We start from the raw sequence: 19,079 nt of genomic DNA on the forward strand, positions 1-19,079 counted from the left end.
CTGCTGTAAAAAATTACTGTGATGCGTTTCTCTCTTTAGGCTGCAATCAATTAGTACAATCCCCAACCCGTGTAACTTCCACAAGTTCAACTTTAATCGATCATGTATACAGCAACGACCAATCAAATAAAATTCAATGCCATGTTCTTATTCACGATGTTTCTGACCACTTTCCTATTGTAGTTGTGATAAACTCTGTAAAACCTAAACAAGAAAAATATACACAAAAAGTAAGGAACATGAAAAACTTTGTTGCTGATGAATTCGTTTGTGATCTGGAAAATAGCTTGACCAACCAATACACAGAAAGGAATGATTCAGTTCATAGCAAATTTAATCATTTCATCGACACTTTTAATGACACTTTAAACAAGCATGCACCTTTACGATTGTTGTCTCGAAGAGAAAGAAAACTCAAGACCAAACCATGGCTAACAAAAGGAATTTTGAACTCCATCAAAACTAAAAACAGACTATATCACTTAAAAATAAAAGACCCAACAAACACTTCTGCACAAGCAACATACAAAAAGTACAGAAATGTACTTACTCATACCAAAGAGCAAGCAAAAAAAATGCATTACAGTTTTCTTATTACGCAAAGCAAGCACAACACTGGAAAAATATGGAAAACCATAAATGACATCATCAAGTACAAACATAAGCACACAGCTCACATACCAGAAGAAATAATTAGCACTGACAATGAAAAAATATCTGACCCTGCACAAATAAGTAACTGTTTTAATGATTATTTCACAGAAATTGGTCCTTCCATGGCATCTAAAATCCCTCTACCGTCTCCTGGCTCATTATTGAAATTGCAAAGTGTCCCATTCTCCTTTTTCCTAAAACCTGTCAATCAAGAAGAAGTATTAAAACATCTTAATAATCTTTCTGTCTCTAAAAGTACAGGACATGATGGAATACCTATAAGATTTGTCAAACTATCCTCACCAATAATCGCCCCTTTCCTCACCAACTTATTCAATGAGTGTATCGATAAAGGTGTATATCCTGATGTACTAAAGGTCGCTCAAGTTACCCCAATCTTCAAAAGTGGCTCCAGGAAAAATTGTTCCAACTATAGGCCCATATCACTATTGTCCCCCTTCACCAAAATATTCGAAAAATGCCTGTATGAACAAATGTACAATTATCTAACAAAAAAAGACCTGATCACACCACATCAGTATGGATTTAGACCACAATATTCCACTTCGTTAGCTGTGTCAAACGTTTGTGATAACATCTTAACTAGGCTAACCTAGATAATAAAGATACAACTTGCTCTGTATTTCTTGATTTAGCTAAAGCCTTCGACACAGTTGATCACACTATTCTCATACAGAAACTGCAAACATACGGCTTTCGGGGCCTTCCATTACAATTGTTAAAAAGCTATATCAGCAATCGTCTACAGCACACGGTCGTCAATGGAATCTCTTCAAACTCAAGACAGGTTACCTGCGGTGTGCCCCAAGGATCGACATTGGGACCCCTTCTTTTCTTACTGTATATAAATGACTTACCAAATTCAACAAACATGAATGTTAAACTATTTGCTGACGACACCAATCTTACGATGAGCGACAAATGTGAAATAAATTTGCAGAACAATGTGAATGCCGAAATGCAAAAAGTTTACAACTGGTTGAAGCTTAATAGATTATCATTAAATTTCTCAAAAACTGAATACATGCTAATAACAAATAAAAAACACATAAAAAATTTTAACATTAACATTGGTAACACAACCATTCAACAAAAAGATCAAATAAAATACCTTGGCGTTTACATAGATAACAAATTAACATGGAAATATCACATAGATAAAATTTGCGGAAAAGTAGCAAAAGGTTCATGGGCGTTGCTTAAACTCAGAAATTATGTCAACACAGACACTTTAAAAGATGTGTATCACGCTTTGATTTACTGTCATTTGCAATATTGTATTTCAAGCTGGGGAAAGGCCTGTGACAGTGCACTGGATCCATTAATAAAATTACAAAAAAGGTTATAAGAATAATTACGAAACAAAATTACTATGCTCACACTAATTTTTTATTTTTCAAAATGAACATCTTGAAACTAAAAGACATACATAACATTGAAATAAAAAAACATATGTACAAAGTTCATATGAATGAGTATCCGTCTACGTATTGTGATTTATTCACAAATGCTTCATCTATTCATCAGCATAACACAAGATATCAAACAAGCAACAATTATTTTATAAACAGATCAAACACAGAATTTGGCAAGAAGTCCATGCAGGTATTGGGACCAATGCTCTGGTCAGAGGTTCCAAGTAGGCTAAAAAACTTATCATTTCATTGTTTCAAAAAAGAGATCAAAACGTTAATTTTACAAAGCTACAGTGCATCGTAAGTGATATGTTATGGAAACCAACTTGTCAGTTGCTTCGGAAACTTTATTATTCTCTGCTTGCTTCATGGAATTTTGTGTTTTGGCCTACGTTATCATCAATATGTTTTTTTTTTTGTGGGTATGCTGTTGTTGAAGCGCGGGAACGTTTCAATTATTATTTTTCTATTGTAAGCTTATTTTAAATGGCAAAATCGTAATTTTCGTAGGGTGGCAATTGACTAGTAGACCGTATGGTCGTCTCGTTGTCTCCCTGTCGGTATGGGAACTTGTGTAACTTTTGTACTGTGTATATTGCATATTTCAAACATGTACCTATGTTCCCGTTACTGACAAATAAAACATTGATTGATTGATTGATTGGTTATAGTTAAGATCACCCAAAATATAACAATTATTTTTAGTTGATTGTAGAACTTGAGTTAAATGTTGAATAAAAGAGTAGTGAGATTTGCAGTCATTTTTAGGTGATCGGTATATAGTCCCAACAGTATACTTTTTATTACTAACAGAAACTTCAATGAATAAAGATTCAAAAATTTTCTCTTCCATAATTGTAAGTTTATTGTTCACAGTAAACACAATGTCATTTTTTATATACAATGCAACACCTAGAGTGCAACACCAACAGTAGATTAATTGAATAAAACTTCAGCTTGTCCTGGAACTACAGCTCCAAAAAAGGTCTTTACCTACTTGACAATGGTTGACAGGCTTGTTGTTAGGCATTGTCGGAAATTTTCAAGCATTTTCAGGGGTTGTCAGGCATTGTAGAGGAGCTACTTTCAGGCATTGTCTAGGATTTCCAGGCATTGTCGATCATTATCAGTGGTTGACGGGTTTGTTAGGCATTATAGAACATTTTCAGGCATTGCCAAACATTTTCAGGGGTTGTCAAGGATTTTCAGGGGTTGTCAGGCATTGTAGAGTAGCTACTTTCAGGCATTGTTGGGAATTTCCAGGCATTGTCTAGGATTTCCAGGCATTGTCGATCAATATCAGTGTTTGACAGGTTTGGTAATCATTATGGAACATTTTCAGGCATTGTCGAACATTTTCAGGGATTTTCGAACATTTTCAGGGGTTGTCGAGCATTTTCAGGGGTTGTCAGGCATTGTCGGTAATTTCAAGGCATTGTCTAGAATTTTCAGGCATTGTCGATGCTAGACAACTCCTGAAAATGTTCGACAATGCCTGACAAACCCGTCAACCACTAATAATGATCAACAATGCCTGGAAATCCTAGACAATGCCTGGAAATTCCCAACAATGCCTGAAAGTAGCTACTCTACAATGCCTGACAACCCCTGAAAATGCTCGACAATCCCTGAAAATGTTCCATAATGACTACCAAGCCTGTCAAACACTGATATTCAGGGCCTGATTAAGGCTCACGGGGGCCCGAGGCACAGCTAAGTTTAGGGGCCCCTATTGGCAATCGCTTTCGATGCAGAGCAGGAGTGCTCAACTGTTAGCCTACTGCAAAATCGTTACACAATTTGAAATTGTTACTCAGTTCAGTTGTTTGTTTTTTTTATTTCTGACCATCATATCAAAACAATACACGTCAACATAGCAAAGGTCAAGAAAAAGGTAGAAGCGACAAAACGCGAACGTTAAAACGTGCTTGTGATCGAAGTAAGTTATTGAGTTGAAAAAAATTTGGCACGGTCGCAAAATAACAAGTGTGCACATACTGGCACAACTTTCGCTACCTACGCCTACGGTAGAAAGTGCTATAAAGTGGACCGGCTGATAATTTGGAACACTGCTGTTTTTTCAATGACTGAAGTAAATAATTTCATGGTTTGTGAACAGCTTGAATTAACCTTTCTTACTGACCTAGTTTTTACTGTTTCAGAATTCAGATTCAAAGGATTCAGTTCAGTTGTGTTTTGTTGTTAGTAGAGGTTTTGTGTTTTGGGGGTCTGCGATGTTATTTTGCTGGTTCAAACTATTGAGAATTTTTCAAATATTGCTACAGTTACAAAAGATTATACAAAAGTAATCTGCAGGAGAGGCATTACTAATGACTACCGTATGTGCCAAAATCTTGAAGAAATGTCCACTGTTTAGTTTAAGTTTATTAATTCTAAATGACACCAAGCAACATAAGATTATGCTAACTGTAATATGGACCACCTAACTGTTTGGTAATATGGTCCAGTGGTCCAGGTTATGGTCAATTGGTAGAAATTTGTTTCTCAGTAATAAAGACAAGCATAGAAATGAAGTTCCATGAGATTTATGCATTTTTTTCAAACTTTTTAGAGTGCATCATAAAATATATTTGTAACTTGCTTTCTTATAGTGATAAAAGCTATTACCAGTAATTTGCATAATCACTTTGATATTATAAACAATTTGATTAAATTCTGATGACATGTCTAAGCATGGAAATTGGATTTAAAATGGATTTATATGCAGTAAATGGATTTAAAAAAGCAGGAATTTACCCCATTAATCCTCTTGTATTTGATGAAAGTGATTTTCACTCCGCTGAAGTTACTGACAAGCCTCATGAAGTAGACACCTCTCCAAACAATGTATCACCGCTGATAATTGATGATCAAGATATGTCTACTCAAGATGCAATTTCTCGAAACATTTCACCTTTGTCACAAGATGTGGTAAACATTGAAAAAGTGGCAAAAAATTCAATCATGTCAACAGAATTAAATGCTGGAACTTTAACTGATGCACCGTATGAAGCAATCTCACAAGCACCAGGACCATCGTCATTGAGTGTTAAGAACTTACAACCTTGTTCAGTTAGCATTTCATGCAGGGTATCTGTCGAGGACATGAGCCCACTTCCAAAACAAGTTACGAAGGGAAGAAAACGTAGAAAAACTACAAAGGCTACTGTGCTGACAGGTACCGTACGCCACACAAACATAAAATCAAGTTCACAGAGAAAGCTAAACCAGCAAAACAAGTGAGAAAAGGCTTAACCTTTTAAGTTTTCAAAAAAGAGAGGTATTCCAAGCAATGCTGCTTCTGCATGCACTTGTCTTGTGTGTGACGAGTCCACTGATGAGGATTGGATTCAGTGTTGTCAGTGCAAGAAATTGGCCCATGAAATTTGTGCTGATATATCAAATGCTCATTTTTACTATTGTGACAACTGTGCCAACGATCAATGATTTGAAACTTGTTTGAGATGACTATCATGAACGTTTCAGACTATTTTTATTTATTGAGTGTTTGTGTTCTATTTCATGCCTTTGAAGTTTGACTTCCTTGATATATTTACTTTCACATGACAACTGTCCATATTACAGTATGGTGGTCCATATTATGAAACAGGGTGGTCCATTTTAGAAACTGGGTTGATAATATGGACCACTATATAAATAAAATAATAATGTAGTATTCTTTGTTTGTGTTATGTTTTTTTGATTGGAATTGTTTTTGCAAACCAACTAGCCTGTAACTAATCAAGTAAAGTTAGTTGCACCCCAATGTTGTGGATTTTTATAAAAATATTAAGATTTTTCATTAGGTGGTCCAAATTATAGTACTTTTCCTACTAATGTAAAAAATAATGGGGGCCCCCAAAACCAGGGGGCCTGAGGCCTGTGCCTCGTGTGCCTCATGGTTAATCGGGCCCTGCTGATATTGATCGACAATGCCTAGAAATCCTAGACAATGCCTGGAAATTCCCAACAAATGTCTGAAAGTAGCTACTCTACAATGCCTGACAACCCCTGAAAATCCTCGACAATCCCTGAAAATGTTCGACAATCCCTGAAAATGTTCCATAATGACTACCAAACCTGTCAAACACTGATATTGATCGACAATGCCTGGAAATCCTAGATCATGCCTAGAAATTCTAGACAATGCCTGAAAGTAGCTACTCTACAATGCCTGACAACCCCTGAAAATGCTCGACAATCCCTGAAAATGTTCGACAATGCCTGAAAATGTTCCATAATGACTACCAAACCTGTCAAACACTGATATTGATCGACAATGCCTGGAAATTCCCAACAATGCCTGAAAGTAGCTACTCTACAGTCTACAATGCCTGACAGCCCCTGAAAATGCTCGACAACCCCTGAATATGTTCGATAATGCCTGAAAATGTTCGACAATGCCTCACAAGCCTGTCAACCACTGATAATGATCGACAATGCCTGGAAATCTTACACAATGCCTAGAAATTCCCAACAATGCCTGAAAGTAGTTAGCCTACTCTACAATACCGTACCTGAAACCCCTGAAAATGTTCGACAACCCCTGAAAATGCTCCACAACCCCCCAAAAAGCCGACAATGCCCGACAATACCTGACAATGGGTATTTAGAGGTATACCCTCTGTGACTGATTTGTTTTCAATCGCCAGAATCTCCATAAAGCAGTCCATGCGGAACGAGAATGTGACGTCATCACAAGCAATCCATACGTCAACTTGAAAACGAAAAAAGTTTTATTTAAACAAAAACCAAAAAAATATATTAAAAATAAAGTTGTTTTGCTGTGCCAAGTTTGAAGTCAATGCATACAGCCATGGCTACGCTGTTAGCCTTCAAACATCGTTACGCACCACTGAGTTGCATATCTATATGTAAGATATCTATGCTAAAACCATTGCTGTTTTCGCTGCCTTGTGACGTCATTTTTCCTAATTGTTTATTTTAAATAGCACTCGCAAAGGGTAGGCACTTTAACATGCAGATATCCAATCCAGCACGAACCAATCAGAAGCTACGCTTTTCATGATGTCATCAAGATTGCGTTTGGGAAGAATAAAGGAAAAACGCAAATTCTAGCTAAATTAAATCATCGGTTGGCTTGGAACATTGGGTTAGGGCGGTAGTAGTCATTACAGTACAATGACGTGGGTTTGATTCCCACCTCTGCTATAGCTCTTTTTTCTTCTGTAATTACCAAACAAAGTTCAAAGTAATTATTAATTCTCTGGCTGAATGCTGGAATGGTCACAATAGCAGTCTAGCAGATAACGTAGCATCTCATTGGTTCGTGGTTGGATTGGATACGCGCGTGGATTATTAGACATCTGCTTGTTAAAGTGCCTACCCTCGCAAAGCTGTCAGTGCACACCCAGCTTGAAGGTAATGACCGAAAAAAATTAAAGGCAATGACCTCAAACGTTGGAATATTAAAATTAGAAGGGGACGAGTTTTGCAATTGAAAAGAAAGCAATCAGCATGCAGCAAGATGTTAGAATATCATGAAAGTAAAGAACATCGACAACCGATGGAAATTTTCTTTTTTTTCTTCTGGATTTCTTGGGGTGTGCAGTGCACACTGCACACCTTGAACACCCTGAATATACGCCACTGCTGTGCACAAACGTCGCAACTCCACGGATTTTACTAAGAGTGTAGGAGGCAAGTTGAAAGCCCGTTATCTTCAGGCGCGAAACATCCACACAGTGGGTTTCTTGGAGCAGGATGGCAGTCGGTTGCAAGGGTTCAATCAGCTGTTTTATAACTGTAGACTTGGCTCTTGAAAAGCCTTCCACATTGAGCTGCAGCAAGGTTATTCTTTCCCTTACGACATTCGTTGATGTCCGCACTAATAAGGGCGCTTGATCGGGGTCGGAATTAATCGGAGACTGCAACTCCATTTGCATGTTGTTTGCTTCAGGTAAGCTTTGCTTTCTCTTTGCTACTTGTCGGTTTGTTGTCATCAGTCGAATCCAGGGCTCACCACGTAGAGCTTGACAACTTGAGCAATGGTAGCTTTACACATCAACCAACCAACTTTATGTAGACTATGTGCTTGAAAAACGTGCAGAATAAAGACAATGAACAAGAAACAGTGGTGAATATCAAAACACTATAGGCTACTGCAGCCAATGAAAGAAAGTCAGATTTCGTGTCTGCTTTTGGCAAGACCTTACGCGAAACAATTCTTGCCCGAATGAAACCATCCCGTTGTTGATGGCCAGCAACACTTCCACAGGCGTTAGTGACTTCCCGAATGAGGCGCTCCACAGCTTGAGTATGAGCAGGAAAATGAGGGCATTCAAACTTCGTGTTTATCAAACCCATTTAGTTCATCCATGGTCAAGTGTAAAGTAAGGATAGACTCAGTAAGCGTGGCATTGTCCCAATCAATTAAAGAGCACAGTGAGTTGGCATCAAAATTTAATTTTGGTGGGATAAAGTGCGGACAGAAACATCACCAGAGTTACCGCCTTTGCGAATATTTTCTAACATGTTCACAGCAAAAGATCGCAAAACAGGATCATCACTGGATACCGGGGGATTGTCACGTCATTCAGATGTACCAGGTGCAGCGGGTTCGAAAGAAGAGTCATTTTCTTTATCAATTACTGCAAAAAAACTGCTGTTTTTTTCAGTTCTCTTCCTCTATCACTTGTGACTTCTTTGCTGCAGCGAAATCATCTACTCGATGTTGTTTGAGGCTCTTAAAAAACAACTTTTTTGTTTGAATGATAAATGCAACACAAAATAATCTATGTAAATCAGTTCAGTTTGTTTCTATTTGCAAGTGTACTGTATTTGTTAACCCCTGCTCATGTATTTCATGACTACATTCATTGCATGGAAATAGCCCATGCCTTCACTGCACAAAACATTTGTACTGATTGAGCCTTGAACAGACTGAAGCTGATGCTGCAATGGGGGTCTGGGGGGCGTAGCCCCCAAAAGTTGAAATGACCATCACGATTTTAGCCCACTGTCCAAAAATCACCCCGCCCAACCCCCAAAAAAATTCTAAAAGTGGATAGAGACCCTGGCTTAAGCAACCCAACTCAAGGACTGCTCTCCATTCAGCTGCACCCGATGGATGGAGGAATTCACAGACTATAATAGCACTTCAACAACAAGCAAAAACTTCACTCGGTGATCGGGTCTATGTTTGTGGTTCCAAGTCTCTAAAAATTTGAGAAACTGTCAAGACTCAAATTTTTAAGTCCCAGAATAAAGATTCCCCCTATCAAAATATTTTTTCTTTTACTCTTCAGTTGGAAGCCAAGGTTTCAAATAAATTCAGATCACTACTACAGCTTACATTATTTTTCTGCTTTCTAACGAAAAAGAAAACAGTCCAGTTGAACACCATTTACAAACTAGCCTATCTACTTTCATGATTTTCGCGTTTAATTAAAAAACCGTCAACGATGGTCAATGAACAAATTTGGCCCAGTTTTTTGATAAGAGTTGTCTTGCAAACTAAAAAAAAACATTTGGCAACACTTTGATGTTACTTAACAGCTGATAAGAGGCTTCCAGTTTCCACTTCGTTCCTTTTCCAGTTTCTTGGAAGGTTCCTCATTTAACTTCTAACTTTATCTATAAGCAAGTGATCAAAATCAGGTAGAAATAAAATAATTTTCCAAAATTATACAGAAAATAGTAAAAAGTTCCTGCTCTCCAAAAAGAAATACAGTATCCTGAGCCTAATTGTAGAAGCAAAAATTGTCAACAAAATTAAATTGTTTTTTTCCTTTAGTTCAAATATTATATCAAGGTAAATTTTAGATTGGTTGATTTAAGGGCTTTTAATATTATCATGCAAAGATAAGCACAGAAATAGCTGAAATGCATACATCTTTGCTTATGCTGCATGTGGAAGGTGAAGTTGGGCCGGGGATGGAGGAACCACGTGGGCCTGGGCCCACCTACTTTATTTTCTGGGTGGGCCTGGCCCACCCACTTTTAAAAGCCAAATTTCTTTAAAAAGGTAGCGAAAACGGCAAATCTAAGAGAGAGTTCCAAAAAGAGGTCTTCACTCATTTGATACACAGTAGTTTGATTAGGCTATTATCTTTGATAGCTCAATGATGAAATCCAACCTTTAAACTTTTCTGTTGAGTCCATTATTGATGTGCAGCACGTGTGAGTGTGGTTGCGTGTGACTGGTGGTCTGGAGCAATCTACCAATCAATTTAATCATTTTCTATGCTCTTTATGGTTAGAACAGTGATATCATTACATATGCACGTAGCCTACTGTATAATGCTGCATATTATTATTCCCAGGTGGCATTATAACTGTGTGTGTATTGTTGCCTTTTTATTTGTACAGTATGTACAATAGTACATCGCTGGGTTTTTTTTTTTCGGTCATTTATCGGTCATTGACCGATTTTTTAGCAAAATGTCCGAAAAAAATATAGTCAATTCGGTCAAAATGTCCGAAAAATATATAGTCAATTCGGGTGTTGCAAGGTTGAGTTTCGCTGATGAACGTTGAAGAAAGTTTTCTTACATAAAACACGACAACGTTTCTCAGCGAAACTTAATGTTGTAGCTCATAGGCGCCTAACTATTTTTTTGGCCGTGGGGGCGAAAGCATGTTTCATCAGCAGCAACGTAAATTCAGCAAAATGTCACGCAGATGGATGACATAATTATGTCGTCACACTAGGATTGCTTTTATTGCCACACTCGGAGTTATCGCTACGTTCGACCTACCGTTAATTATTATAAACAAAACTCGACCACTTCGGTTAAGCAAACACATGCCATGCGTCTGCGTAAACTAGCGGTTGATGAACTGCGACTCTTTAAGCTAAGCACAACATAAAGTTTAGCAACGAATTAGATTTATTACAATGAAATAAGAGACGAAAAGGTTTACTAAAAAGTAAAAGGTAAACTGTAAATGGAATGACAATGTCTTGAAAATGGAATGCAAGTAGGCTACTAACTTGATTATACGCTTGAAAATGTACCTGTTGAAAGTAAAATCATTCACGTTTACATCAATTCAACAGCACGTCACCTTGAATAAATTTAGAAGTTGCTGACATCCGTAAACCGCTCTTGAAAAATAGTTACGGAGAGACGTTTGATTATAGCTTCCTTTTCACTACAATATCGCAACTTATGACTGACCTGCTTTCACCTTTATGGTTTACCTGTTTTCGTGTTGCAGATGAAACAAAAGATGCGCATATTCCCGCCTTTGATCAGGTTTCTATGGCAACGGTCGTGTGTGCGCCATGCAGTTTGCGCGAGTCCGTTGTTGCGTTGATTATTCCGCATGTGTGCAATGCGGTTTGTACCAGCCCTTGTTGCGTTGGTTGGTGTTTACGTCGTGCCGAGACTTCAAGTTCATTTTCACAGCGAGCGGTTCACTGCCGCGACAATTCACTGCAGAGGTTTCGACTTTCGAAAGCAACATCGAGTCTGTTTGCAAGCGCGTAAAGCTAAACGCACGCTCCGTCTACGTAGCAAATTATGTTGTTTTTGGGTGCATTCAACATCTGATGACATTGAATCGACACAAAATGGTAGATTTTTGCTATGTCGCAGGCAGCAAAATCAGTCATTTTTACATTGATTCAACGTCTGCAGACGTTAAATCAATGTAAAAATGACAGATTTTGTCTGGTGTGGAATTGTAGCATCCTACTCGTTCTAGTGATTATTTATCACGAAGCTGTTGCGGTTTGCATTTAAAAATGTTGTCCTGCTGCCGATCGCTAGTTCATCTATTGTTTTATGTATCAATACAGCATAAAAAGTTGGCGCCTATGTTGTAGCTAGTCAGGAAGTGCAAATTTTGGTTTGTATCAGCTACTTGAAAGGAAATATTTTCCTCAGAAAAAATGACCGAAATAAATAAAAAATGACCGAATTTTTTCAAGTCATTTCGGACAAATGACCGAAAAGTGTCAGCGAAAAAAAAAACCCCAGGTACATCGCCATATTTTGTAAAGCGCTATAGAACAATTTAACAATTTTGTAATTTTTTTGACCAAATCCGGCTCAAAAATAGAAAGTTTTGCCTGTTGGCACGAAAGGCAATTATGAAAACGCAATGTGTAAACCAGGGGTCGTCAACCTTTTTCTAACAACGGGCCAAAGCCAAACTTTTAAATGGTCTTGGCGGGCCGTAGCCTATTAATACCAGTTTTGACAGATTCAGAGGCATGATTTCAAGGCGTTGACGTAGCCTAATGCCTTCAGAATATCGGCTAGTAATATCCTTATTTAAAAAAGCGGGCGATTACTTTAAACCCGTATCAACGTAAAGTCAATCGGGATCCGCGTAAAGCAGATACAAAAGCATCAAAAATTTAAGAAAAATGTGATATTAGGCGAGTAAGAAGTGACATTGGACCCGGACATTTTTGATAACAACCATTTTTTGGTTGCAGGAGGCTTTTCTGGTAGTCAAACCAACGGTTCTAAAATTCGGCAAAAATCGGACCTAAGGAACTGCCCCAAACCGCATTTTAAATTTGCATAGCGCGCCATCTAGCGGATGTAAATATTTGCACTAACTAAAATGCAACATATGACGCATATACACGTAATTAACAGTCACAAGAAGATAAATGTATTAAAACTAATTTAAAAAGGTTGTGATCATAGGTGTCGGCAGGAAAGGGGTACTAACCCTCCCCCCTCCTCCGGATTATGATTTCACATGTAATTTGCTTGCAAGAGTGCAATTTTCCAAAATCATATTCGTCTTCCAGGCAAACACTTTTCCATCAGCTTTTCGACCAATTCTATTTTATTTTTTTATTTCTCTAAATATTTTTCCGCCGTAGGCGCAACAACCACTTACATCAGACGCTAACAGTATTTTTTTCACAATTCTCGCACTTCACCACTCAAATGTTACTTTAAATTTAGAACTTTTCTTATCCATGTTGCAGCTTACAAGATGAATTTGGCTTCAAAAGTCGTGTCTTTGCAACCCCCGCCTCTCCCCCACCCCTGCATTTTTTTCTGCCGACACCCATGTTTGTGACGTATTTGGTCATTTATTACAGTTTAATGTTTTTCACGCAATGGTAATCGCCTACGTTAAATTGTAATGTAATGTAGGCTATATGACACTTCAACAACATTAGCAACTGAAACAAATGGTGATACAACATTGGCAGATGTAAAATCAACGTATAGGCTAATAAATCAGCGATTTGAGCGATTAATGCTTCAACAGAAAAGGCAGCGTATATTTAATATATGCGTTCACTTTCATATACAAATCATTCATTTCAAAAAATATTTTACTTGCAAAAACTACCACAGTAACAATTGGAGGTCCCGTTCTAGAGATACAACTATTTTTATTAAAGTAAATGTACTTCTACACTTACAGCTTTTGGGTATCTAACACTCTAAAAGTGATGAATTTTCACACTGAGCTTCACAAGCACAGTGAATACTGCACTTAAAGCCTTTCTTGGAGCAACCACAAGATGTGCATAAACGTTTAGCGCTCCTGCAATTGCACCTAATTTCTTTCAGAAAGGTTTTGGGTGCACGTTCATTATCTGTCATTATTGGGACCAGACCAGAAGCTGTTTCCTTTTGTTCAGTTGCACTGACGTGTCGTTTTTCAATAACTAGTGGTCGAGTTGCCATTTTTGGTGTTTGACAGTTTATAATGCCCATCACATGCGTTGTATCATGACCTGTCAGAGTATCTTCGTTAAAATCGAAGTTATCTGCTACCCACTGACAGAAACAACCAGGATGACTTGTAGAGTCCATTGCCTCATCCGTATTATCACTATTTGCTTGGCTTACAGCAGCTGATCGTTGAAATGCAATTACTTGACCATAACTTGCACAAAGACCAAGGGATGATAGTACATCCAAGAGAATACGCGATCTTGTGACCTGGTGTATAAAAATACCAATTGACAATAAAAGAGAGGAAATGTAAGATAGCCCGCTTGCTGACTGCAGAAATACATGGGACACACCGATTTGTAGAAGCTTCTTCTTTAATTTAGCTGATTCACTCCGCGATCGAGGCATTACTTCAGACATCAAGACTTTAAGCGATTCCGGTATTTCGGAAGCAAGATACTCCAGATTAATGTCTTCAGGAACAGGATAAGGAGTTTGAGCTTTGTCAATTTTTTGAATTTCTTTCTTTATAACACTTCCAGCTTGCTGTTTTAGTTTTTTAAACTCTTTATCTTCTTCAAAACGTGATTCTTCATAACAATCGTTTAAAATGTTATCGAAATGTTTCTTTAGCGTTACCACGTTAGGTTTGCCTTTCACCTCAGTGATGCTCAGTTGCTCATCAAAGTGCTCCAGCAAACGCCGTTTTAGATGTTTGCTACTGTAAGTTTGAACATCGCTAGATAAAAATGTCGACATGCGATCACGTAGCTCTTGCAATGTATATTGCCTACCTACTCGATTAATTTCATTCATCCACAAACAGAGTTTTTTGAATGCTTCTTCCTTCAACAAATCTGAGTTGCGGGAGTTGAGCATGCTTCCACTGCTTTCACCAACCTGATCAGATTTTAAAGTACGGTTACTGAGAAATCGCTGAAGACAATCTCTGCGATATGTAGCTTCTACAGCTCGTATATCTCCTGCAAAAAGTATCCTACATTTTATTTGAATTGAAATGTCATCTGTTCTCTTTTCACATTCCGCTATTAATGTATCCTGTAGCAAACTTCTCTTTTGTTTTTTGTCAACAATTTCCACATTTCCTATCGAGGGACATTGCTTTGGATTCTGCTTGAGTTTTTCAAGATCTATTTCTTCACCGCAAATCAAACAATGGGTTTTATAGTCAAACGTAGTTCTCCTTAATCGCGAAGCTGTAGATTGCGGTTTGAGCTCATCTGCTTGGTTTTGAGTGAAAGCTTTCCGATTCGTATAATTTCTGTAGCAAATATTATGGACTGCAATTTCCCGCTGGTCGCCAATATTCTCATTTATTTGATCACGATACTTAACAGACCACTGGGTTAGTGTTGATACTGCTTTTGAACCCAGCGTTCTGCCATCTCTTCCACAGACAACCACTTTCTGACAAATTTTGCAGATTTAACTTACATTACTTTCCATATTGGTTCAAAAACAACGTTTTAAACTACCCGTATTTTACGGACCATAAGGCGCACCGGACTATAAGGCGCACCGGACCATAAGGCGCACCGGACCATATATAATAGTATATCGGTACTGGTTTTGAGTGTAGGCAATAAAGCACTATCGCACTTGATCCATACATAAGGCGCATCGGACCATAAGGCGCACGATCAATTTATGAGGAAAAAAAAGAATTTAAAGTGCGCCTTATGGTCCGTAAAATACGGTACTTGCTTGCACGCGTAGGCCTATTAGAAATTAGAACTGAAGAATTGGTAAAGTACTGTCCCATAGCTCCGGCCAAGTTTCAAATTGAAGTCAAGTTGACAACCTGTTGAGAAAATTGCTCCATTTTACCTAAATTTAACGTCTGGCGACGTTGCATCGAAGTAGGAATGGCTACCTATGTAACGACCTATTTCTTCAGATAAGCACTTTTGTGTTGCTTTGGCAATGATGTAATCGATTTAATGACTTGGCTGCTCTAATGTTATAGTTGTTATCCAACTCCTTAATTATGCAAGAACATTTTTTTGTTCGGGGCATTTTCTGAAATCTTTTCTTTGTAAAAGTTCAAGGTATAAATCATTACCACATTTTATGTGCCCGTAATTTTCATGTTCGTCAGATACGTTGTAAAAAACAAAATTACATTTTCCGAAATCAATCTTAGTTAATTAGCATTTTGCAGAATTTTACAACCACTGCACTATCATTGCAGCCTAGTTTCTGTTACATGAGGCACTCAGCAAACAAAATATATTATTTTGCATCGATTCAACGTCGCTAGACGTTGAATCAACGTAAAATAAGAAATTCTGCTGAATGGTAATTCTAGACACTATACATCCTTGTTTCACTTGAAATTCGCGAATTAGCACGAAGGAAGATACTTATGTTTTTCTTCCGCTAGACGGCGCGCCGTTCAATAATTGCATCTCCATAAAGGCCGTTCCTTATGTCCGAATTTTGCCGAATTTTAGATTTGGGGTCTCAAACAGGTAACCCATCTTTTTATGAAGAAAAATGGTTGTTATCAAAAATGTCCGGGTCCGGCTATTTTTATGTCAATTCTTACTCGCCTATATGAGTTATTTCATACAATTAACATGTACTCTAAAAGGTCGTCATTTATATTATAGTGTTCACATTTTTCTTAAAGTAATATCCTTGACGGGAATCAGCTGAACAAATTCTTAAACATCAAAATCTTTATTTACTGCACGCAGAAATACTGCCAGCTCAGCTGTAGGCTGATCTGTCGTGTCTGTGCTCTCATCTGTTGCGAAGAACTGTAGATATACGGTACAATAACTTTTTGCTGGATGTTACATTCTCCGATATCTCTTCTTTTCGTTGAGTTACGATTCTTGTTGAAAGACTTAGGCTTATATCTGAAAAGTAGTTTTGTTTTTTTTCTCTGAACATATGTTTTCAATAACATCCATCTTACACCTTTTTCCAAATTCTCCATCACTATACGATTTCTTGTCTTTTGCTATTGATTGTGCTACCTTGTAGCTAGCAGAAGAATTTTCTGATTCATTGGTTTTCCTTTCCTTTGTAACAGAGAAATTTGCTGTTTTAAAGCTATTTTTGAGTAGATTAACCTTGCCGTTCCTTGTTTGACACATTAACTTGGAAAAAATAATATGTTTTGCATCATAATGGCGCTTTATGTTGAGTTATTTGTTTGTACAAACAGAAACGCTGCAAACCAAAGACCTGGGCCTACTAAAATGATTATTGAAAAGTAGCCTACTTGTTCTTCCATTCGATTATACTGTAATAAACCACTGGCCTGGCCACATATTGTTATAATTTGTAAAGAAGCGGCGGCAGGATGATTTTTCTTGGCGGGCCGTAAATTGCTGACTCCTAGTGTAAACAAAATCAACTATTAATAATGCAACAATGTTATGGGGGGTCTGGGGGGCTTCGCCCCCCAGAAGTAGGATTGACTTTGACTGCTGCGCCTCTAGGTCCACCTACTTTTAAAATGGTTCTTCCATCCCTGAGTTGGGCATGCCATCTGAATGATATATATATAATTGTCTGTCCATACCATCTGTTAATTAACATTTAACACATAACTTTTGGGTTAAAGGCCTTATCTTGCTAAGTTTAACAAGTAGGTTAGAAGCTTTGTTTAGACTTGGTTAAGCGCTCGTCTCAAGATCATACGTTGCTGGTTTGACTCTTTGGGTGTGCACTTCAGCAACTCATTCTAAGGACTGCTTTCCATTTAGTGGCACCTAGCAAATTGAATAATTTCCCAGAAACAACATTTCAACAATCGAAACCTTTATTCGGTCAATCTTGATAACTGACTTTGCGTTAAAAGCCTCTACAAATATGCGAAGTTATTAGGAAACCTATCAAAAACTTTGTCAGTCCAAGGATAAAGATTCAAAAACCAAGCCAAGTCAGAAAATCTACGGTAGTCTGGTAGGTCTATTAAATTTAAATAGGGCAGTATGAAATGATTTATTTTTTGTGGCCAAATAAATAATTATATAAATCACAAACTGATAGAACCAGCTTAATACTGAAAAGTTTGGGTGTTCATCAGGACAATTATCGTTTCTAGCACTAGTTGCTACGTTCATCATATGAACGTAGCAACTAGTGCTAGAAACAAGAACCAGCTTACTAAAAACATTCAAGTTACATGGGTTTTTTAAAGGCAGTGGCTATTTGACCGGCTCTGGTCTTTTAATCTAAACACTATTTGACCAGTCATGACGCATGTCTTCTTTCACAGGTGCATCCTAGTTCGTACCTTGAACCATTCGTACAGTCAGTTCGTACCCTGAAAAGATCGAGAGAAAAAATTAAAAATAGCCAAAGTCGCTGATCGCAGTTTAATAACACAACACCGAAGTCGCTGATTGGAGTTTCCCCAAACAATTTGAAACAAACTCGAGGGTTGGGGTTAGCGGAAACGGCAGAAAAATGTTTGCGGAAACTACGATCAGCGAGGGTTTGGGTTAGAGCATAGATTACTCTATGGTTAGAGTTAGGGTAAGCCATGGATCACTGAATTAGATTTTTAATTCTTTTAATTATATAGATTTTTAATTTTCATTAATTTCTAATTCTGTGATTCATGGGTAAGCGGAAACTGTGTTTAACGGAAACTGCGATCAGCGAGGGTTAGGGTTAGAGCATAGATTACTCTATGGTTAGGGTAAAGGTTAGCGGAAACTGCGGAAAAATGTTTGCGGAAACTGCGACCAGCGAGGGTTAGAGCATAGATTACTCTATGGCTAGAATTAGGGTAAGGGTTAGCAGAAACTGCGGAAAAATGTTTGCGGAAACTGCGATCAGCGAAAGTTAGGGTTAGAGCATAGATTACTCTAAGGTTAGGGTTAGCGGAAACTGCGGAAAAATGTTTGCGTAAACTGCGATCAGCGGACTTCGGCTTTGAGCTAAATTTTCTCACGATTTTTTGAGGGGGAAAATTTTAAAATGATTGCGGAAACTGCAATCAGCGACTTTGGCTTTTTTAATTTTTTTCTCTCGATCTTTTCAAGGTACAAACTGAGGGTACGAACTAGGTTGCATCCTTCTTTCACAGCAAAAGAGAAGAGAAGAAAAAAAGTGCCTGGGTAGTCTTGGCCTGGCAAATGCTTCTCAACCAAACGGCAAGCACCCTTAGGTTGGGTCCATGTCTTTTAGGCGCCGACCAAATAGGCGCGCACGCCGCACACTGTGGCGTCTGGATATTTAGGTGCTTAGCACTGTGGTGCCCATTCATTTAGGTGCTATTCCTAATAAAGTCTGCAGATTCTATCAGCGCAGCTTTGGCAAAACCTAATCGGGGTTTTCTCGGAAAACTAAGTTACTCTTCACTCAAGCCTATCACCCGCTT

The sequence above is a fragment of the Aplidium turbinatum genome, chromosome 18 (assembly GCF_918807975.1).
Source record: "Aplidium turbinatum chromosome 18, kaAplTurb1.1, whole genome shotgun sequence".
Lineage (NCBI taxonomy): Eukaryota > Metazoa > Chordata > Ascidiacea > Aplousobranchia > Polyclinidae > Aplidium > Aplidium turbinatum.